Here is a 24,554-nt window from a genome sequence, read left to right as displayed (position 1 = left end):
TTTATGAAAACATTCTAATTTAGGGTAAAACTTTTGTCACGTATTCCTTTTAATATACTGTAACTGCATGATCAAGAATCTATATTAGACAGAAAGAGATGGAGGACATTCAGAAAATGACATATACTCCACAGTTTTCATTACTACATTATCACAGGTGAACCGGAACTACCACACGTTATAAGAGAGACTGCAGTTAAAATGATTAGAAAGGTAGATGTGAGAAAGCAACTGGAAGAGCTGGATAATACAAAAGGATTAGAACTAGACAAAATTGTCCTATGAGTCCTAAAGGAGATAGTAAGTATAATTACCCAGGTAACAATATAATTACCCAGCACACAATCACTGTGGGTAGTACTAAGGCCTGTACTATTCCCAGTATACATAAATGACCTAAATGAGAAAGCTGATTCATTCACATAAACGTAAACTTTAGAAAGAAACTCTGAAGCCATGATCGATGATGCAAGTGACTGATCACTGTTCCCTCCCTCCGTCCTATCCCAGATTCTAGTCCTCATATACCTTCACAGTGCTGTATAGTAACATTGACTTGGCACTTTCCCTTAGCACTTGCTCTTGATAATTCCCTTTAAGTTGACTTAACCGCTTACCTAGCATTGTACTTATAGTATAACCTCATCATATGCAAAACTGGCAAACCAGAGGAAAGCATATATATAACTCCCGATGTCAAGGGACACGCAACCAGTATTACATAGGTCAACGACTGGCCGTTCCCAGAATGCAAGCCACAATAGTACCTGTCTCTACTGCACCTCTGTACCTGTCTCTACTGCACCAAGTGAAAAGAAATGTGCCCAGCCTGTTATGTTCTGCCAGGGGTGTGAGCCTGTGTCCATTGGTTGTGGGCTTAGGACGTAGGCAGATGTGCTACAGGATCTTAGGGACGAAAGCTTTCAAAATGTTCACAGCATATTTGAGGTCCAGTCTGGAATGCTGATATTTCACGAATGACGCCTTCTCGAGTTAGGCTTATTCATGCGTAACATCTTTTCTAGAGTCAGGTTTATTCATGGCCGACGTCTATTCTAGAGTCAGGCATAATCTAGGATGACGTCCATTACAAGGTCAGGCTTATTCTGGGAGCACGTCTATTCTGGGGTCAGACCTGAGACACGACCAATCTAGACTCCGGCCATTTCCTGTTGCAACCATAACTACATATTTTACGTGAACCCTTCCCGTGCTTAGCGACGAGGCAGCCAGGCTCTCCTGTAAATCGATAACTGTACTATATATATTTACTTCTTAAAGAAACATGATAAACACCCGAACAGTAGTCGGTAAATGTTATTGAAAACGGAAGTGTGACGAGCGTAGAGTTCTCAAGTTAAGTGTTGTAATATTATCCTCATCACTTTGTGTGTAAACTATGAACAGGAACCGGGTCAAGATCTCACACATACACACTGCACTATTGAATACTAGAGCATTACAATTAGTTTCTTTACTCTCGTGGTCTTGAAGATATCCGCATAATGCATTAACAATTATTAGACTACTTACCACATACACCTCTTTATGACTAATTATCCTGCAAGATTGGGATTTTAGTGCCTTCCGTAATCCTTCATATACTTGTATTGTGTAAATGCGTATGCGACTAAGTTTGTCAATTAATTTTATATCAAATTTAAAGGAAAATGTAAATATTTTGAAACGGCAATAAATCCCTGGAATTATTGAGACAACAACATTTATACCGGACTGTCTGGATTATGTCATCTGTTGAACATTCTTTGTTTAGTTTGTGTTCTTGTCTGTATATACTGAGACTGTTTGTTTTGACAGTACTCAACTATAGAGAAGTGTAGTTAATCTGTTCAACTTCCTTCCTAACAGAAGAAAACAAGAAATATACAGAAGATTCGTTCTAGAATCACTGAACTACCGCTTTCAGTCATATTCAGTAAAAAAAAACACACCTAAAATAGGTCCTTTATCTGGACTTAAAAAAGGCTTTTGACAGTCCCACACAAGAGGTTGTTTTGGAAACTGGAACATGCGGGAGAGGTGACAGGGAGACGTCTGACATGGATGAAACATGTTCTAACTGACAGACAGATGAGGGCAGTAATTAGTGACAATGTACCTGACTGGGGGAGTGTTGCTAGCGGAGTACCACAGGGTTCAGTTCTTGCACCAGTAATGTTTATCGTCTACATAAATAATCTACCAGAAGGTATACAAAATATACTGATGATGCTAAGCTATTGGAAAAGATGGGAGAGGTCAAAACCGTCAGTAGTTTCAAAGCGTTATATGACAAAGAGTGCTGGGAAGACGGGACACCACTAATACGAACAAACGCCATTCTCTAATAAAACCCATAAATAACATGCTTCAGCAGGTTGCAGGAACGTGTCAAATGACATGTGACCATTAACGATACATATATATTTGGATTAGATAACTGACACGATGCTTTTGAGCGTACCAAGGTATGGACAGGTAAGTTGTGGTGGGGTGTGGCACCTGAGGAGAGAGAGGGAGGGGGGGTGTGGCACCTAGAGGGATGGCACCTGAAAGAGGGGGTGGCAACCCTGATGTGGGTGGGAAGGGGGAAGTGAAGCTTTGGGGGGAGCAGCCCTGGGGGAAGGGTGTTGGGGGCTGGCCAGGGAGGTGTGGCAGGGGGGTGGCCACCAGAGTGGCTACCAGGGTGGCTACCAGGGTGGGGGTGTGGCAGGGGGGTGGCTACCAGGGTGGGGGTGTGGCTACTGGTGTGTGTGGGTGCTGGGGTCCGGGCGGTGTGGCCGGGCAGTGTGTGCTCGGCTCTCAGACGTGACGGGTCGTGTCTGCTCGTGTTCCCTCGCCACCCTCCCACCCAACCCACCCTTCTATAGTGACGTTTTCCTCAAAATTTGTGGACAATATGATCGCTATTCAGTAAAACCATTAGCAGGTAATACACTGAGTGATATTACAGTGTAATGCGTACATAAAATCGTGGATTACATAGAGCAATGTAACAATTAAGACATTGTTTGCATACTGGACCCTGACTAGGTGGGTTACCTTCGCAAGCCTCCACCAAACTGCAAGTTATTTGGGAATTTAACACACCTGAATAGTAAAGACAAGATGTAAGCTCTGAAAGGTAAGTTCAAAACTCATTCACACTTACGTATGTCATGTAAATGCAGTTTGGTGGAATAGCAGCATTTAAAGCTTATGTACTGAAGTATAAGCGCCTCGAGGTTTGGCCATGTATGGTGATATATATATTGACATTTTATAGCTAACAAGTATTACACATTGACCTTATGTTTCCATATTTAGAAGACGACGCAAAATAATATAATCCGCAGCGCTGACGTGCAAAAGAATTGTTACATCCCACATAATATTCTTACGGCCATGTTTATCAAGTGGTGTACGGCATTCTAAGTGACATGTGCGCAAACACAGACATAATACAAATACATTAAAGCACGCTAGATACGTGTAGAGATAAGGAGGTGTGTGATAAGATAGGAGAGCTGCTGTTACTACCCGTTGAGGAGTGTGTAGGCGACGCGGGCGCCTCCTGCAGGTCCATCTCCGCCTGGCTCTATCATATCATCCCCCCCACACCTGTTATCACACGTCTTCCCTCACCTCTCCCTCATACGCCCCCACATCTGCCTGTAACGCCGCGCCTGTAGCCGCTAACGTTACGTCTGTAGCCTATAGCGCCACAGTTACAGCCTATATATAACGCCGTTAACACTACATCTCCTGTGCCAGGTAAGTACGGCGGGTTCACCATAGCCGTCGTTCCGCTACTGCTTGGAACGTTTTGTTCCCAGTAGCTGTATATAAAACAACTATAACGCCATACCTATTGCTTATAACGCCACACCTTCCGCCTATAATGCTACACGTATAGCCTATAACGCTATACTTACAGCCAATAACGCCACACAGCCTATAACGCCACACCTACAGCCTATAACGCCACATCTGCTACCTGTGACGTTATAACACCACACTTCTAACCTATAACGCTACACCTTCAGCTTATGTAACGTCACCTCTCAGTCATCCGACGCCACACCCCTAACCTCTAATTACAAAGCTTATAAAAGTGCAAGTTGCAAGGTCAAACTTTGTCCCAGTTTGTGGACGGACTCTGACCACACGCTGCGCAAGTGTAAACAAACACACCAAAGGGTGTAAAACAAAAGATGATTTTTCACCCATGGGGTAATAAACCCTCAGAATTTCCTGCCATCTGAAGCTATAAATGCCAAGACAATTCTTCCGTTTAAAATTTACTTGGAAAAAATCCACCGGAATAATAAGGGGATCTTTGACAAGTCGGTGGCTTCCTGTCCCCCGTCGAAGGTACTAGATATGAATTTACCCCTCGGGTAAATTCAGGTACAAAATCTGTCATCCAAAGCCAGACCGCCAACCTATAACGTCACATCTCTGCTATCGATTAATTCAACCTATCGTAGCCTACGATGCAATGCATTGGTTATCATGCAGCGCCCTACCCCCCATATTATAGTTATTATATCGCATATGTTATCGTACTCGGCTATCGTTCACAATGTATCATAAACACGTCAGTTGAACATTTAGAGATAATTAATGAAACAATTATATGTTAATAAGTATAATAAAAATATGCTATGAGTATTGAGTAGTTTGAGTTGATAGGAAGGTACGTCACTGGGTATACAGTATATTTGTTCAGTATACAGGTTTGTGATGGGGGGTGTGAGCTCCAAGGACTGTACCTGACACTTCACCTCGTCGGGTCATGTGGTAGATGAAAAAAAAAAGTCTGGTGCTTTTAATACTCATCATGTAAATATATTACTGCATATTCATTTCCAACTTAGTTTAATGTTCGTATCGTATACTGTACATGTGGCCTTCTTAAACCCACCTGCATAAATATTACACATTAATTTAGTCTAGTGAATTCGTTAAGTTATTGCCGGTAAATAGTGGTTTATATACATGTTTACTCTGGAGTATGAATAATATACAATTACAAAAATGGTATTAGAAGTAAATACTCATGAGAATTCGGCGACAACCGACAAGATTTTCTCTAAATGGTTTGTTTTCATTTCCTTCTGGCTGAGGCTATGGGTCCCAACAGTTGCGTCAGAGGCGGTAAACCTATTACAAAGTTTACAGAAGTTCCAGTTACAAGGTCAAGGTAAAAGATTTTCCCCCAATTTGGGAACGGACTCTGACCACAGATAGTGTAAATAAACACAGCGAAGGTTGGGTGTTGGGCCGGGAGCCGAGAGTGGTTGGGGGGGGGGGGGAGGCGCTGGAGTAACAGAGATGGGGGGGTAGGGACACGGGCCGGCAGTCATCTCCCACACCTGCCAACCGTACCTCGCCAGGTGTGTGAGCTATGGCATGCGGCCAGTGCATAGGTATGTGGGAGTGTGGCATGTAATAGTCCTATGAGGGTAGTATCTGGCCTAGTATGCCTGTGGGAGTGCGTGTAGCATAACATAATGATAGGCTTGTGGGGTGTGGCAAGGGATCTAGTAGGCTTGTTGGGTTGCCTGAGGTGTGTGTCGCATGGAGCGTAGAAGTGGACATGTTAGGGTAGGCCTATACAGTAGTTTTACACTGGCGCAACGAGTGGAGTTGGTTGCTTTCATGTGTATATAGCAGGATATAGAGGCCAGTGGATGACAAATGTGGTAGCAGGCATATGGGCGAGATGGGTTGACATGCATGTGGGCGTAGCAGGCATGTGGGTGGGATGGGCGTGGCAGGCATGTGGGTGGCATGGGCGTGGCTCCGGGAAGCTCTTTTTGCAAGGGTTGAAGTACAGGTGACCTTAGACTATCCCGGTGTACCGCTGTGTCGTCTGTGTCATACCTCATGTAATACAGGTGCCACCTGTAGTATTCCAACGTCCCTCTCTCCAATTATCCATCCCTCCCAGTCTCAATCCATCCTCACCAGTCTCCCTCCAACCATCCATCCCGTGAGCCACCAGTGTACATAACTCCGACCATTCTGCCCTGGTGCTCAACGCAGGTACAGCGCTATACTGCTTAATTCATACCAACATGGAGGAGGTACACGTAGGTACAGGTGGCCGGTGTTTGGCCTGGGGAAGGGTTGGGGGGTTGGGGGGAGGGAGGTGCGGCCCGACCATGCCGTAGTGGTGACGCAAACACTCACACACGTACAAACACACAAGCTGTATGTTTGGCATACTGGAGCAGGTCGAAATTTGTGGGCAGGGAGAGGTTAATATTCTTTAAGCAACCTGTCATCCAAAAATGATGGTACCTATTTTTTGTTGTTATTCATTTGATCGAGGACATGCAGTCTGTGTGTATGTACTGATACACACAGACTGGTGTGTATAAGCTGGAACTCGAGGCTTATATCGAGTTCCAGCTTCCCCCTCAAGGTCGGACTTATCACCCTCCTCAAGTTGCAGCTCTACAACGTTTGGCTGACTCCTGGGTTACCTATTTACTGCTAGGTGAACAGATACATTAGGTAAAAGGAAACGTATCCAACCATTCTGATGCACCCGAAAATAAAATGTCCACGTTTTGTACTATATACCATGTGAAGGATCCGAGAAAGAAGACGACAACAAAATGAATCTTTTTTCCTTGGCATACATTAAATTAGGTCTGAGGTTATGTAAGGCGTACCACGTTTTGGTATTCTCTTGTGGTACGACAGTTTATATTACAGGTAAATTACCAGAGTTTAACTGAGGGTCGCTATCTGCCTATTGACCACGACGAGGACAGTAAGCCGGCGGCTTGCTGAAGGTCCCTCCATTTTTCCTGATGATATTATCCAGCTGGATTTTGAACTGCAGCAATGTTTGGGCATTTACAGCTTCGGCGGGTATGAGGTTCCATGTACATTCCATTCATGGTAGCTATAGGTTCATTCATTTTAAGAGGAGGGGATGTTTGTAAGCATCCCATGCTGCATATTGATAGAGCATAGAGCGACTGTGCAGCATATGTGCAGCATGCTGGTGAATGTGCACGTTTATGTACTATATTGTGAGGGGGCGTGAATATAATGTAACCCCTCGTAGTAAATTCCCTCCATTTTAGTATATTGGATATACTAAATATATATATATATATATATATATATATATATATATATATATATATATATATATATTGGATATTACTCATATTTATATAAATATTTAAATGATACGATATTAAGGACATACAATTTATAAAATAATTAAAAATATTTTTTTTATGTTATCGGACTTCAAGTTTGGATTCACTGTCACTGGGGAAAAAATATAAATATAAATTTTCCGTTGCCCAGAAATTCAGACTTCCAAAACCTAGCAGCCCTAAGTGCTGAATATAAGACTTCCGGAGGCTCTTTTTATTATCCATTATCCTCTATAACAAGCTCCAAATTATACAATTTTACGAGCCCTCGTTATTCTTGCGTTTGCCCTGACTTGAGTGCCTGTTTGCCAGAAGAGCCTAGGCTCTTCACTACGACTGACAACATCTCCAACCTGTAACCAGTAGGTAGTACACTTGTTGTGGTGAGAATATTCTTGATATTTCCTCAAGAATGTAAGATATACATTTGATCATCTCTGCCCGAGGTTGTCACACAGATTAGAAATGTACAAGTGTCGTCCGGTAACATTAATTTTCACAGAAGGTGGTTTATATCATCCAATTCATCAGGATTAGATATATATTAAGAAATTAGGGTTAAGTCGTCGCTCACATAACGTATCAGACGGCGTGATGGATTCAAAAGTGTTCAATGCGCTCTAAATATAGAATACTCATTAATATGAGACGTCTATTCAACCACAATTGTGTTTAATTTCATCAAGTAAATTACCAACGCTGGCTAAAGTTGTTTTTACCGCATTTTAACAATGGCTCTCGTGTGGTGAGCGCCAGTCAGGGCTTTATTTAGAAGGGATAAATCTCCGCTCATACTTAATATTTTTGAGGCTATTCTTAATATTTTCATCGGTGGCAGTTTCCTTGAGATAATCATTGGTAGCATCAATGTTGTGTTGTGCATCATCAATGATCGTCATTACCACGTGAAATGATCAATTATTGTCATTACCACGTGTAATGATCAATGATCTTCAGTGCCACGTGTAATGATCAATGATTGTCAATACCAGTCTTAACTTGTATTCACCTAGTTGTACTCACCTAGTTGTGCTTGCAGGGGTTGAGCTCTGGCTCTTTGGTCCCGCCTCTCAACTGTCAATCAACAGGTGTACAGGTTCCTGAGTCTATTAGGCTCAATTATATCTACACTTGAAACTGTGTATGGAGTGCACTTGTATTGTACACTAAGTGCGTATATAGCTAAATAGGACAATATGCTTCAGGCGCTCATGTTGTGGGTGGATAATATGATAATAGTGATCAGCACTACTGAGGGCTTTGACCTGTATTGTCTTAGTGTCCCTGGAAGCTGCCAGCTGCTGTAGCCCTTAACTTTTATTAGGCTCAAGATTCGGCTTTGTCCATTCAAGTGTTGAGAGTTCACTACTTGGGAATTTATTGGGTATTTTTTGTCTGTACAAGAATTGCTGTATGACTGACTGGGCCAGGATTTATTAAGCATTTATGCATCCACATGCGGAACCTGTACATCTTTCCTCAATTATGGCCGCATTTTTAACATTTATTAAACAGTTTTCGAGCTTGGAAACCCTCACAACCCAAGATTATTGCTGTTGTAAACAACCTCGTAGGGCTTCGGAGCTCGTAAACCTTTTTCACAAATGTAAACAAAGCTGCCTTGATTGAGGAAAGATGTACAGGTTTCGTAAGCGAACGCGTAAATGTTTGATAAATCATGAGCTAACTGACACTGGTGGGCTTTGCGAACACCTGTTCATAACCCTCCTTATAGAACACAGTGGACCGGAGAGATATTGTAATATAATATTACGGTGACCAAACTCTCACAAGTCAAGCCTGGCCTCGGGCCGGGCTTGGGCAGTAGAAGAACTCCCAGAACCCCATCAACCAGGTATATGTGGGCCTGCGGGCCGCTCCAAGCAACAGCCTGGTGGACCAAACTCTCACAAGTCAAGCCTGGCCTCGGGCCGGGCTTGGGGAGTAGAAGAACTCCCAGACCCCATCAACCAGGTATGCGCGCGCCTTCCCACAATGGCTCTTCCCCTTGGCCTTCAACAGACATCTTCACCGTGGTGGTGGAGCCGCGGGTGTCGGGCAGGCCGCGAGAGGGTGCACTCTGACACGTGATTGTGAGTCCATTAACCCTCATGGAGTCTGTCTTCATAGTGATGTGAAGTGCCACTAAGGAATGTTGCACCGTGTGCCAAGCTCTGGGAGACCATGTGGTGCCACGCGGCCCACTGACGTGCGTGGGAGAAGCACGTGGGTTGTGTGACGAGTCAGGGAGAGAGGAAGGGACTGTGGGAGGAAGGATAATTTTGATGTAATATGTTGGAGAAGCTCTGGTGTGTGTTGGAGGTTATCTTGAGATGATTTCGGGGCTTTTTAGTGTCCCCGCGGCCCGGTCCTCGACCAGGCCTCCACTCCCAGGAAGCAGCCCGTGATAGCTGACTAACACCCAGGTACCTATTTTACTGCTAGGTAACAGAGGCATAGGGTGAAAGAAACTCTGCCCATTGTTTCTCCCTGGCGCCTGGGATCGAACCCAGGACCACAGGATCACAAGTCCAGCGTGCTGTCCGCTCGACCGACCGGCTCCCACTTGAAACAATTGATTACCTCACCCTCCAAATACACCATGAGAACCTCATTGTAACAATTATACAATATAATGTAATATAGTGTTCGTATGATGCCAGTGACAAGGAAGCTGAAGCCACGTTCACAACCACGACCTCGAACTTGACCCCGGCGTCCCGCACTCTCTCCTGTGTAAAGCCAACCCATCCTCCTCTTTATATAGTACTTTTGGTCACTATGTGCTCCATCGTACATATATTGACGTAATAGACTAGTAGTAGAATTTGGTACTGTTTATTTCATAAGTAGAATTTGGTACTGTTTATTTCATAAGTAGAATTTGGTACTGTTTATTTCATAAGTAGAATTTGGTACTGTTTATTTCATAAGTAGAATTTGGTACTATTTACTATAGAGTCCAGAGAAGATAAACTAAAAAACCAAACTAAATATTTCTTATTAAAAATATTATTCTTTATTTCTTATTTAAAATATTTCTAGATGTAGTATAGCACATATATGTACTATATTAGGCCTCTAATAGCCTGTATTAGACCTAGGATGGTTAGGTTAGGTTCATTACTATCCTAAATACAAAGCCTTTTCCGGTTTGTTCAAATTCAGAAGTACCAAATTCTACTTTGTAATTGTCCAGTACGTCATATGTACGATGGTCCATGTCGCTACTATAAGTACCTACCATTCAGCACACTACTCCAAGAAGTTTGGACTGACACAAGTCCATTCACTTACACTCAAAGGGTATTAAGCACTAGTTTCAAATATAGATTTGATAGAGCCCAATAGGCTCAGGAATCTATACACCAGTTGATTGACAGTTGAGAGGCTGGACCAAAGAGCCAGAGCTCAACCCCCGCAAACACAACTTGGTGAGTACTAGTATAAAGAGTTGGGATTTGTATAGAACTGAGAACTCTGTCTACAATCAGCATCAGACAGGTGACATTGTAATTGTCTGAACTAGGCTGAGATATCGTTACTTATGGCAGGTAACTGAAAGTAACAAATTTCCCACCACTGACCACTCCAATTATGGTGAACCTAGATATCAAGATATCAAGGAGATGGAGATATCAAGTGAACCTCTTAACCTATACTAAATAACCCTTCATATAAGCAAGAATAGCGACACCTTGTTCTTTAATACCAAAAAAGCCTATTCCAGCGAGTCTCGCTTATCTTTCCCCTGGTGTTATTAAGCAGTCCGTGTGTGTGTTAGGGGGCCCGGGCGTGTGCTTATGCTGTCTTAGGGCCAACGCTTAGAGGACAGACATAGCGAGGGATATCCTGTACTCTTAGAGATAGCAGAGAGACAGACACTGGAAGTTGGTTCGTATATTGCAGGAAGGTTCATCTCGGTGCTGGTATTGAGAGGCGAGGGAGTGTCAGGGTGTCTCCACACCTGGGGTCCTACTGTCTGAGCAGGGAGAGGCATCCTCAAGGCAGGTGTGTGAGCAGGGAGAGGCGTCTTCGAGACAGGTGTGTGAGCAGGGAGAGGCGTCTTCAAGACAGGTGTGTGAGCAGGGAGAGGCGTCTTCAAGGCAGGTGTGTGAGCAGGGAGAGGCGTCCTCAAGGCAGGTGTGAAAGCAGGGAGAGGCGTCCTCAAGGCAGGTGTGTGAGCATGGAGAGGCGTCTTCGAGACAGGTGTGTGAGCAGGGGAGAGGCGTCCTCAAGGCAGGTGTGTGAGAGCAGGGGAGAGGCGTCCTCAAGGCAGGTGTGTGAGCAGGGAGAGGCGTCCTCAAGGCAGGTGTGTGAGCAGGGAGAGGCGTCCTCAAGGCAGGTGTGTGAGCAGGGAGAGGCGTCCTCAAGGCAGGTGTGTGAGCAGGGAGAGGCGTCCTCAAGGCAGGTGTGTGAGAGCAGGGAGAGGCGTCCTCAAGGCAGGTGTGTGAGCAAGGGAGAGGAGTCCTCAAGACAGGTGTGTGAGGCAGTCAGGCGTGAGGGCAGGTATGGGTGTGTCTGGTCTTACCTAATAGTCCTCCCTTATACTGACCTTCGTGGAGCCTGGTCAGTTACTACCCGCCTTACACGAGTCTCTACTTTCACTTGGGCGTCTGTTGCTGTGATGCTACCTGTTGTCTACTGTTGTCTGTTGCTGAGATACTCTGTCTGTTGCTGAGATACTCTGTCTGTTGTCTGTTGCTGAGATACTCTGTCTGTTGTCTGTTGCTGAGATACTCTGTTGTCTGTTGCTGAGATACTCTGTTGTCTGTTGCTGAGATACTCTGTTGTCTGTTGCTGAGATACTCTGTTGTCTGTTGCTGAGATACTCTGTCTGTTGTCTACTGTTGTCTGTTGCTGAGATACTCTCTCTTCTCTACTGTTGTCTACTGTTGCTGAGATACTCTCTCTTCTCTACTGTTGTCTACTGTTGCTGAGATACTCTCTCTTCTCTACTGTTGTCTACTGTTGCTGAGATACTCTCTCTTCTCTACTGTTGTCTACTGTTGCTGAGATACTCTCTCTTGTCTACTGTTGCTGAGATACTCTCTCTTGTCTACTGTTGTCTACTGTTGCTGAGATACTCTCTCTTGTCTACTGTTGTCTACTGTTGCTGAGATACTCTCTCTTGTCTACTGTTGTCTACTGTTGTTGAGATACTCTCTCTTGTCTACTATTGACTGCCACTCAAAGGACAGAAAAACAAAGACATGATCACCTCATACAAAATAATCAGTGGAATAAACTTGGCACAAAATTTATTTTTTAATTAGCATACTTTTATTTGTTGATTTATTTTATTTATATATACAAGAGTTCTTACTTGTACACATAGCGTTTTGTGCAAGTCCTTAATCCTATGTACCCCTGGAATACGACCCGCCAAATTGTTTAACAACCAGGTACCCATTTTACTGATGAGTTAAACAGAGGCTACAGTTAAGGATTTGCGCCCAGTCAATCCTCCCCGGCCAGGATACGAACCCATGACAAAGCGCTCGCGGAACGCCAGGCGAGTGTCTTACCACTACACCACGGAGACAGATACTTAGATACACGGTCATTCAAGCAGCTGCCCTAGACCCTGAAGTGTTACATAGTTTGTGACAAGACGTAACAATGTGATACTAAAGACCAGCAAGTGATACATTATGATAATATCCTGAACAATGGATAAAGTCGTTACAAAGCTCCAGTTGCCTCATAACGGCAGCTGTGAAGGAGCTAATGACTGGGCATTAAATTGTGTATTGTTACATCATCACAGTTCATGCTAACGGAGCTGGCAGATGGAGTGCTGAGGATTGAGAATTACGTTACCTGTAGCCATCTGGCACAAGTAACGATAGCCTAACTTGATCCTAGGAATAACGGTATCGCACTGTCTTGTAGATGGGGTTTTGGATATAGCAACTCGGAACAAAAAGTTGCTAGTAGCACGGGCTATGGTGAGCCCGTAGTGGACTTACCTGGCACAGGAGCACAAATTTTGTCTTGTATTGTGCACCTATATATATATATATATATATATAGGTGCACAATACAAGACAAAATTTGTGCTCCTGTGCCAGGTAAGTCCACTACTCGCCATAGATCTGACACCTATATATATATATATATATATATATATATATGTGTGTGTGTGTGTGTGTGTCAGATCTAAACAAATTATAACATTGTATTCAAATCCTTCCATATCATCGAGTCTGTAATTAATCTTATATAAGACCTGAATGTTTTGACCACTGTAGAGCTGGGAATATATATATAGGACTAATTCAACTACCTTCATCTGTGTTGCATGTTAATTTGGCTGCTATATCTGTGCCCGGCATGGCGAGTTATATGTGTGTGTGATGGCACCCATTCAGAAGATATCCTAAACCCTTAATTCTGTGCAGCGAACAAGTTACCAGTAGCCTAAGACAGACTATTTAGCACGCATTAAAACTAAACCCAAGTGAGCCACAGAGACAGGATAAATAATCTTTTAGTGATTGTAACCATGATATATATATATATATATATATATGTACTTCCGCCTACAGTTATACCTATTGTCTTATGTATGACCCTCTGTCCTGCGTGACAGTGAATACCAGCATTATCCTCACTTTAATAAGACTTAATCGAAATCCTCAGATTAGGCAAAATTGTAATTAATTTTGTCAATAAAGATAATAATAATTTCAGTGTTATGATAGTTAACAAATGGAATGCACTTCAGAAGGGAAGTGGTGTAGGCAGACTTCATGCACAGTTCTGCATATGTATGACAAGAGGTCTATTAGGTTGACCAAACCACACACTAGAAAGTGAAGGGACGACGACGTTTCGACTTGAGAATGGTCCAGGACGGACCGAAACGTCGTTGTCCCTTCATTTTCTAGTGTGTGATTTGGTCAACATATTTCAGCCACATTAGTGTGAGTCCTCGTCTGCCCTATTAGGCTCTAAAGCCTAATAGCAAGTTCGTTTAGGATTGAGAGGCGGGATCTAAGAGCTATAACTCCGTCCCCGTAAGTACAAATAGGTAATTACACACAAACCAATCTAGGCAGTGTTTATGGTGCATTTAATGGGTGACGCAATGTATATAGTGCATGTAGTGTGTGACGCAATGTTTATAGTACGTGTGACGCAATATTTACAGTGCATGTGGCGTGTGACACAATGTTTATAGTACGTGTAAGGTGTTTGTTGTGAAGGGAACACACCCATTCATCAGTGTGTACGGTTTACTGTGGTATAATGTTGGTGATGTTGAGTCCCAGTGGTGAGCAGGTGGACGGGTGCCAAGCTCTAGCCTCAGGATGAATCACACTCACCTACAGCTTCCTCTCCACCGCTCTAAATCTTTTTTAAAAGCAGTTTACTCTAATGTAACTGTAATATTTCCTCGGCAAATGTTTACTTGTACATGCTTATGCTGTTATCTGCAGGGTGCTAAGAGATTACATCGTAGGACAGGAAATTGCTGAATGGTGACGTGGTCATACTACTGGCTGGGTATTGGCTGACTCGCGACAAAGCGTTTGACGTCATTGTGTTTACTACTCCGCCATTGGCTTTCACTTACGTGATGTGTGACGTCATCTTACTTTCAGCTTCCTATTGGTGTTTGCTCTCCAGCTGGTCTAAATATAATGGTCACATCTCCAAGCAGGATGATTTAATACACATGTCTTTGTGGTGTTATCTATTTCCGGTGATTGTATATTTGGTGTTTACATGTGTTATATTTGGGTTGTGGTTGAGCTGAATCAACAATTAGAGAAAATGTGATGAAAACGTTTGTTGATTGGTGTGGCGTTCACGCGTAGCGATGGTGTGTGTGTGGGTAAGGAAGATACAGTTATGTTTACACTGACTTCCTGAGTATTGACTGCGGGAGTGTGAGGTCTGGCTCTTGACCTCCAGTACAGGCTACAAGTATTACCTAACATTTAGTCTACTTATTAACGTTTTAAACTTTCACGTGTCCTCTTGTTCTGCTTTCTATCTTTTTTTTTAAGAGGCTATCCGTTGGCGGGTCATTCATGTAAATTAGGAATAGCAATGGTCCTAATATGGATCCTTAGGTGATCTGTTAAGTCAATTTTCTCCATAGGCTCCCTAGGCTCTCTCTACCCTTCCATAGGCTCTCTATATGCCTATGGCATAGGCTCTCACCCCTCTCCCTAGGCTCTCTGTACCTCCCCATAGGCTCCTGTATTTTGTTCTTGACTACTATCGTCACGCTTTACAAGGAATGCAAGTCAGTTGCATCTGTCTGTAATTTAGTGCTTCCCGCCTCCAGTATTTTAATATTGGACCGACTTCTGTCTCTCCAAATTTACAGGAAAACTGTCTCATGTGTATTATTGAACATTTTTAGTTAGCAATTGACAAAGTTAGCTTGCAGCCTCTTTCAACAGGTTCGATGATATGTGGTAGTGTTATTGCGTCTAGGTCCCAACTTCAATAAGTGTTATTGCGTCTAGATTTCAACTTCAACAAGTTCAAATAGTCGAAGTCCCAACTTCAGCATCCCAACTTCAACACAGAACACTGGTTCTGTGTTGTCGAACACTTAAATTTTTAAATTTTGCCCCGAGTGGCGAGTTTATTGGGCAGCGCCACTCATCCTGTGAGTGGACACACCACCATAGCAGCATGTACAACACTCCCCAATAGGAAGAAAACCCGCTGGGTTGTTAGGGAACACTTGTTACAACTTGTTGATCATGGCGCTCTCCCAGCACTGTGCTCCAGTCACGCCACACCCTCATGGATTCACTAGTGGGGTAGATTCACGAAGCAGTTACGCAAGCACTTACGAACCTGTACATCTTTTCTCAATCTCTGGCGGCTTTGTTTACAATTATTAAACGGTTAATGAGCTCCGAAGCACCAGGAGGCTGTTTATAACAACAACAACAGTTGACTGGCAAGTTTTCATGCTTGTAAACTGTCTAATAAATGTAACCAAAGCCGTCAAAGATTGAGGAAAGATGTACACGTTCGTAAGTACTTGCGTAACTGCTTCGTGAATCTGGCCCGACAGAAATACATAACCACACTTGAACAAGCACAGCGCTAGACAACAAAACCAGTGCTCTCAAAATCTTGAGTATCTTGTATGTTGTAATCAGATCTCTTGTTTTGCGATACAGAGCTCAAAGTCACCCAATATATCTATATTTTCAGCCTCTAGCGTGTGGGAGTAACTTCTTTATAGTGCACAGGACTGGCCAAGCTCCTGGTCTCTGGTTTTCCTTCGCCTAGGTATCCCTTTTACTACTAAAGATTTATATATTGTTTATATACATTTGAAGTGTGTTTAAGCCCCTGTGACACTCTTCACGTCACGGTGACTCGCTGGTCCCTTCATCAACCTTCGTCAGAGCGGCACCAGAATAGTATTGATGATGAATTACTGATGCTGTTGACTTGGTGGAGGGAGGGGTCAGTATTGGCGGTGGAGGGGTCAGTATTGGTGGAGGGAGGGGTCAGTATTGGTGGTGGAGGGGTCAGTATTGGTGGAGGGAGGGGTCAGTATTGGTGGAGGAGGGGTCAGTATTGGTGGAGGGAGGGGTCAGTATTGGTGGTGGAGGGGTCAGTATTGGTGGAGGGAGGGGTCAGTATTGGTGGAGGGAGGGGTCAGTATTGGTGGAGGGAGGGGTCAGTATTGGTGGTGGAGGGGTCAGTATTGGTGGAGGGAGGGGTCAGTATTGGCGGTGGAGGGGTCAGTATTGGTGGTGGAGGGGTCAGTATTGGTGGTGGAGGGGTCAGTATTGGTGGAGGGAGGGGTCAGTATTGGTGGAGGGAGGGGTCAGTATTGGTGGAGGGAGGGGTCAGTATTGGCGGTGGAGGGGTCAGTATTGGTGGAGGGAGGGGTCAGTATTGGTGGAGGGAGGGGTCAGTATTGGTGGAGGGGGGGTCAGTATTGGTGGAGGGAGGGGTCAGTATTGGCGGTGGAGGGGTCAGTATTGGTGGAGGGAGGGGTCAGTATTGGCGGTGGAGGGGTCAGTATTGGTGGTGGAGGGGTCAGTATTGGTGGAGGGAGGGGTCAGTATTGGTGGTGGAGGGGTCAGTATTGGTGGTGGGAGGGGTCAGTATTGGTGGTGGAGGGGTCAGTATTGGTGGTGGAGGGGTCAGTATTGGTGGTGGAGGGGTCAGTATTGGTGGAGGGAGGGGTCAGTATTGGTGGTGGAGGGGTCAGTATTGGTGGTGGGAGGGGTCAGTATTGGTGGTGGAGGGGTCAGTATTGGTGGAGGGAGGGGTCAGTATTGGTGGAGGGAGGGGTCAGTATTGGCGGTGGAGGGGTCAGTATTGGTGGTGGAGGGGTCAGTATTGGCGGTGGAGGGGTCAGTATTGGTGGAGGGAGGGGTCAGTATTGGCGGTGGAGGGGTCAGTATTGGTGGTGGAGGGGTCAGTATTGGTGGTGGAGGGGTCAGTATTGGTGGAGGGAGGGGTCAGTATTGGTGGTGGAGGGGTCAGTATTGGTGGTGGGAGGGGTCAGTATTGGTGGTGGAGGGGTCAGTATTGGTGGTGGAGGGGTCAGTATTGGTGGTGGAGGGGTCAGTATTGGTGGAGGGAGGGGTCAGTATTGGTGGTGGAGGGAGGGGTCAGTATTGGTGGTGGAGGGGAATCAGTATTGGTGGTGGCTATAAGGTGCAATAATGATTGTGGAGATAGAGTGTGGGGGAGGGGTCAATATTGGTGGTGGAAGGAGGGGTTAATATTGGTTGTGGAGAGAGAGAAGGAGGGAGAGGGGATCCCTTCCAGCACAAATCTCCTCTCTCACATCCAGCACTTGCCCTCCCTCTCACTCACTCCCTCACAACCATTTCCTACTTACTAAATCCACTTCAATATTCTTGTTGCCTTAGTTTCTTCCCATTAAGCATCCTTCAGAGAGAGAGAGAGAGAGAGAGAGAGAGAGAGAGAGAGAGAGAGAGAGAGAGAGAGAGAGAGAGAGAGAGAGAGAGAGAGAGAGAGAGAGAGAGAGAGACAGAGAGAGAGAGACAGACAGAGAGAGACAGACAGACAGAGCAAGAGAGAGAGAGAGAGAGGGAGAGAGAGAGAGAGAGAGAGGGAGAGAGAGAGAGAGAGAGAGAGAGAGAGAGAGAGAGAGAGAGAGAGAGAGAGAGAGAGAGAGAGAGAGAGAGAGAGAGAGAGAGAGAGAGAGAGAGAGAGAGAAAGACAGACAGAGAGAGACAGACAGACAGACAGACAGACAGACAGACAGACAGACAGACAGACAGACAGACAGACAGACAGACAGACAGACAGACAGACAGAGCAAGAGAGAGAGAGAGAGAGACAGACAGACAGACAGACAGACAGACAGAGCAAGAGAGAGAGAGGGAGCGCTTGATGTGATATAAGGTTCCAGTATAAGGTAATTGAGCAAGCAGACTAGCAAAAGACCAACAGACACGAACAGTCCCTCTTAATCCCCTCCCTCCCTGCCCAGTGGCAGTAACTGTGTGAGTGGGTGTAGTGTGGGTGGTGGAGGAGTGGGCGGATGTACACTGCCACCCTCCATGTGTACCACTGTACGTGTGTACTCGCCTACATGTGCTTCTGTGGTTAATACACTCACTCTCACCTCTAACTTATCATAGTGGCTTGGTAACCTTTGAATTGACGTCGCTTCATTAATTGTTATCTCTTACGCTAAATACAAATTTCAAGGTGTCTGGGAACCCGTCTTCTTGCAAATTACGTCGCTTTTATAGCTCGTATCTTGATCTTGAGGTTATCTTGAGATGATTTCGGGGCTTTTTAGTGTCCCCGCGGCCCGGTCCTCGACCAGGCCTCCACCCCCAGGGAGCAGCCCGTGACAGCTGACTAACACCCAGGTACCTATTTTACTGCTAGGTAACAGGGCCATAGGGTGAAAGAAACTCTGCCCATTGTTTCTCGCCGGCGCCTGGAATCGAACCCAGGACCACAGGATCACAAGTCCAGCGTGCTATCCGCTCGGCCGACTGACCAGCGATGTGCACTCGGGCTAAAAATCGACGTAATTCAAAATGAAATCGGCTGGCGAAAGTGACGTACTGTCCCGTTTTCTGTTTTGGGTCCTCTGGCTTAGGCTGTTAGGTTAGGAGAGGAAACTTTCAAGTAACAGTTTTCATGACGTTATGAAACTTTATGAGAACTTCCTGCCCTCCGAACCTACCAGAAGACCCTTAACTTACTGTTTTGGAAAACCAAAAATCAAAAATTTATTTGGAAAATAAATTTACATTTTGAATTACGTAATTTACGACATAATTTGTAAGCGGTCTGGTTCGATTATAAACTCAAATTATTCACAAACTTATTTGCGTTTTTCAATTTGTACTCTCGTTCCACAGTGATTTATTTTTCACGTTGCTAATTTACGTTGTCGATTTTCCCTAAGTATTTTGTATGTTGCTATCATGTCCTCAACACCTGTCGTCAGCTGAAAAACAGCGAGGGGTGAGAGCGGTGGTCTCCAGTTTAGGACCATATGCGGTATTCTAACAGTACAAAACGCTAACTATTTGTATGCAACCGTCCATTTCTGTACGTTCGGTTAATTGGTTGTTATAAGTACTCTATAATTCTTGGAGGATGGGTTGTTTTATAGGGGGTAGGAGTTAGGCTTGGGTGGGGGGGGGGGGGAGGTGCCTAAATCTTCCCGAATGATGAGTCGCTGGTAGTGATGAGTCGCTGGTAGTGATGAGTCGCTGGTAGTGATGAGTCGCTGGTAGTGATGAGTCGCTGGTAGTACAGATTCTTCCCCTACTCTTCACCTATCCATCCTTCACCCATCCCACTTCTTTCCCCTCCCGCCATTATGTGCCCTTGCCCAATATGTCGTGCTGCCCATCACTGGATCATGTGTTGTTAAGATTGATGACTATCTGGAGATGATATAGTCACTTGGAAGCAACGTGAGCCGCCCTGTGTTTGTAGGGCTCCGTCTTAATAAGGTTCATCAATCATATTATGGTTATTACAAGCCTCTTCTACTTCCTCTCTCTCTCTCTCTCTCTCTCTCTCTCTCTCTCTCTCTCTCTCTCTCTCTCTCTCTCTCTCTCTCTCTCTCTCTCTCTCTCTCTCTCTCTCTCGCTCTCGCTCTCGCTCTCTCTCTCTCTCTCTCTCTCTCTCTCTCTCTCTCTCTCTCTCTCTCTCTCTCTCTCTCTCTCTCTCTCTCTCTCTCTCTCTCTCTCTCTCTCTTTTCCTCCACGTGTCTTGTGAAGTTGTTAAGCGAGTTAAGTCTCCTTAGTTATATTTCTCAGTATCTTGCCTGTTCCTCTCTCACTCTATCCCTCTCTTTCTCACTCCCTCTTACCCACTCACGTATTCACTTACTCATTCACTGACACACCATCCCTCTAGTGTGCTCCTCATTCACTTGCCTTCCTAATTCTCACAAACACAAACAGGAACACACACACACACACACACACACACACACACACACACACACACACACACACACACACACACACACACACACACACACACACACACACACACACACACACCAAGAGGCTCCAGGAAATAGCCTAATTATTGGGAACAAGTTGAGGACCGCGTGTGGTGTCCCATGACATATGAAAATATATAGAATTGTAAAAGTAACTAAGATAAAAGAAATGAGTAAAAGTGAGTGAAAAATTTGTATTGGTAAAGTTGATACTTGAGAACAAAAGCATGTCGACAACAAAGATGGCGGCCACCACAGGGGAGGACAACACTCCAACAAATGAATGTTTCAAAGGTTTTTGCGCCACAAGAAATAATGAAAGGTGGTTTTCTTGGTTAGTGATTATTTAGGACTCGCTAAAGAATGACGCAGAAAAAGTTCTTAAATTAGAACAAGAAAAGGAAGATCTCAAGATAAAGTTTTGTAATCTTGGAGCCCACTTCTAAAAAATAACACATAAGGAAGCGATGAGTCACAATAACGTGGCTGAAGTATGTTGACCAGACCACACACTAGAAGGTGAAGGGACGACGACGTTTCGGTCCGTCCTGGACCATTCTCAAGTCGATTGTGATCAAATGACTTGAGAATGGTCCAGGACGGACCGAAACGTCGTCGTCCCTTCACCTTCTAGTGTGTGGTCTGGTCAACACATAAGGAAGCTCGAAAGGGTGCAGAAGTTTGCAACGAAACTGGTCCCAGAGCTGCGAGGGATGAGGTATGAAGAGAGACTGAAGGAACTAAACCTGGCGACGCTAGAAAAGGAGGAGGCAGAGAGGAGCCATGATGAAGACGTATAAAATACTTAAGGGGGGGATACAAGATGGAAAAAGAGGAAATGTTAACAATGAATTCCAATGGAACAAGATGAAAGCTCGAGACTCAGAGGTGTCATAATGTTCAAAGGTTTCTTTTAGGATCTTAGGAAGGCAGAAGGAAGGAACAGGTTGTAGAGGGAGGGAGCCAGGTGAGGGAGGGAGCCAGGTGAGGGAGAGAGGGAGGGAGAGGGCCACGAGGGGAGGGGGGGGACAGGACCATGTATTGACTCGGTTCTGTATCAAATATTTACTAGGCGGGAAGTCCGTTTTCACAAGGGAACCCCCCCCCCCCCCTGTACCACACATGACCCCCCCCCCTCACTTTACCACAGTGGGATGAGTCAGGTGGGTGGGATGAGTCTGGCCATAGATTCTGATCCAGCAGCGTAGTGAGTAATCAATGTGAGTCCGCATGTGAATCAGTGTGGAGGTTGGAACAGATGGGACAAAAGTTATGAGGCTTGCCATAAGAGTATGATAGCTGGCCCTTAAAGGCTAGGCTAATAGGTGGGTCTGACAATGCCACTGGGCCTGACAGGTGACTGACATGGCAGGTGGAACTGGAGGCAGACAGGTGGGCTGTCAGTGTAACTGACAGTTTGGACTGAAGAGTGGGACTATCGGGGAAGCTAATAGGTGGGACTGACAGATGGGATTCCTCAACAATTAGCAGGTAGCGCCCAAGCATGAAGAGGGGGAGGGAACTATCAGGGGGAAAAGCGCCAATAAGCCATTACGAGTATATAACACTGGGAAGAGGTCAGGATAAAGATTTGGGATGGGACGAGGAATGGAATGGTGCCCAACCATTTGTAGACAGTCGGGGATTGAACACCGACCTGCATGAAGCGAGACCACTCTACCGTCCAGCCCAAGTGGTTGGGCTCAGTCACGGAGAGCTGGAATGTAGTCAATTGAAGTCATTGGTATTTGTTATTTCACATTGCCTTTGTTGTTGTTGTTAAAGATTCGCTACCTGGAACAAAGTTCCAAGTAGCACGGGCTATGGTAAGCCCGCAGGATGTATTTCACATTGCCTTCCCATCCTTTACCACTTGTAGCCCAGTATCTGGGAGGCAGATAGTGTCTTAGGCATGGGTGAGTGTGGCCAGCGTACCTGGGAGATAGTATGGAACTGTGTATGGGAGAGATGGATTGATTGATGAACATTAAGCCACCCAAGATGTGGCACGGGCATGAATAGCCCGTAAGTGGTGGCCCTTTTGAGCCATTACCAGTATCAAGAGCTGATACTGGAGATCTGCGGAGGTGCGACTGCACCCTGCGTGACGGGAGATGTCTCCCGTGTATGGGATCTGGTGAGGGATGTAGCTGGCTGGTAGTGGAGTGGTGGTAATGGTGGTTGTGCTGGTGGTGTCGGAAGCAGCTATAGGAGGCGGTCGGGACATATACGCAGCTCCAATATGCGTCAGTGGCGTTCAATATGCTGGCGTTTAAGGGACTGCCGGTGTGGTGGTATAGCTGGTAGAGGCGGTAATAGTGGTGGTTGTGGTTGTAACGCAGGTAGTAGTGGTGTTAATGGTGGTAGTGGTGTAAATTTGCACCAAGATGACTTGTTGCAAAATACCCACTAGGGGGTGTGCCATTGATACAGTAACCTGGGGCCAGAAAGTAAAGTACTTACGAAAGTAAAGTCCATTCACAAAAGTACTTACGAACGTGTACATCTTTCCTCAATCTTTGCCGGCTTTGGTTACATTTATTAAACAGTTTACAAGCATGAAAACTTCCCATTCAACTGTTGTTATTGTTATAAACAGCCTCCTGGTGCTTCGGAGCTCATTAACTGTTTAATAATTGTAAACAAAGCCGCCAAAGATTGAGAAAAGATGTACAGGTTCGTAAGTGTTTGCGTAACTGCTTTCGTGAATCTGGCCCCAGGTGAGAGTCACCAGTCCCCTCTTGTTAACCTCACGTCAACAGCTCACCCCAACTTGCCCACCTCAGAGGCCCTCTCCTCAACATCTATATGTTTATTTTAACCCTTCTGCTTATATATCTTTTAATAGTCATTTTGGCTTACGTGGCCATTCCCATGTACCACGTACTCGTCTGGTTAGGATGAGGAGAGGTCACCCCCAAGCCTCCCTGCCACCGTGGAGGATGGAGAGAGGTCACCCCAAGCCTCCCTGGCCCATGGAGGATGGAGAGAGGTCACCCCAAGCCTCCCTGGCCCATGGAGGATGGGGAGAGGTCACCCCAAGCCTCCCTGGCCCATGGAGGATGGAGAGAGGTCACCCAAGCCTCCCTGGCCCATGGAGGATGGAGAGAGGTCACCCCAAGCCTCTCTGGCCCATGGAGGATGGGGAGAGGTCACCCCAAGCCTCCCTGGCCCATGGAGGATGGAGAGAGGTCACCCCAAGCCTCCCTGCCACCGTGGAGGATGGAGAGAGGTCACCCCAAGCCTCCCTGCCCCATGGAGGATGGAGAGAGGTCACCCCCAAGCCTCCCTGCCCCATGGAGGATGGAGAGAGGTCACCCCAAGCCTCCCTGGCCCGTCTGGTGTGTATTACCTGGTGGCGGCCGTGTGGGCTGGTCATGTCTGGACTAAGGTGTAAGCTTGTCAGAGGTGAACTTTCTTGGGCCGAGTCTCACCTTGTTGCTGGGCTCGCCACATGTTTAATATTTTATTGTAATTCCTTCTCTGAGCGGTACAGGAAGTCTTGTGTTATCGATGTGCATTTGTGAGGGCGCCTTGCCTGTATGGATTTTATCCTCCCCACACCACGCACCTCACAATGCACTGCTGCTGCCTTAATCACTAGCACCGTTTGTGTCAGTTTTATTTACTCTGGGTTTGAATATTTTGTTTAATCAAGTGTGGGGGCATCCATTTTAGGGTTTCTTCCCACTGAATGCCAATAGGACTAGTGTTTACATGAAGGTATGTATGCGGTATGAGATGTTTTACACGCAGGCAGCGTGTGTTGCACCAACATCCCTGACTGACGTACAAACAATATTGCCATTTCCGATTCGTATACGCCCATTTCCTGCGTATTTGCTTATTTTTCTTGTATAGTTATTTAAGTGGGTTATTGGGTAGATACTGAAGTTTATTTTATAATATTTTTATACCTGCGACTTACGGCT

At 45.4% G+C, this 24,554-nt stretch overlaps 1 protein-coding gene across 2 annotated transcripts in view; it reads left to right on the top strand.

The window, feature by feature from the left end:
* The first annotated feature begins 2,782 nt into the window (after positions 1 to 2,782).
* Positions 2,783 to 24,554, top strand: part of cic (Putative transcription factor capicua) — an 89,425-nt gene continuing 67,653 nt past the window's right edge. For both annotated transcript variants that reach the window (XM_045755821.2, XM_045755819.2), the window contains exon 1: positions 2,783 to 3,124. The gene's annotated coding sequence lies outside the window, so the exon portion shown is untranslated. The remainder of the gene's footprint in view (positions 3,125 to 24,554) is intronic.

This window comes from Procambarus clarkii, chromosome 62 (genome assembly GCF_040958095.1).
Source record: "Procambarus clarkii isolate CNS0578487 chromosome 62, FALCON_Pclarkii_2.0, whole genome shotgun sequence".
In the NCBI taxonomy this organism is placed as follows: domain Eukaryota; kingdom Metazoa; phylum Arthropoda; class Malacostraca; order Decapoda; family Cambaridae; genus Procambarus; species Procambarus clarkii.
The sequence above is the reverse complement of the archived record's forward strand: the minus strand, read 5'-3'. Positions and strand labels throughout refer to the sequence as shown.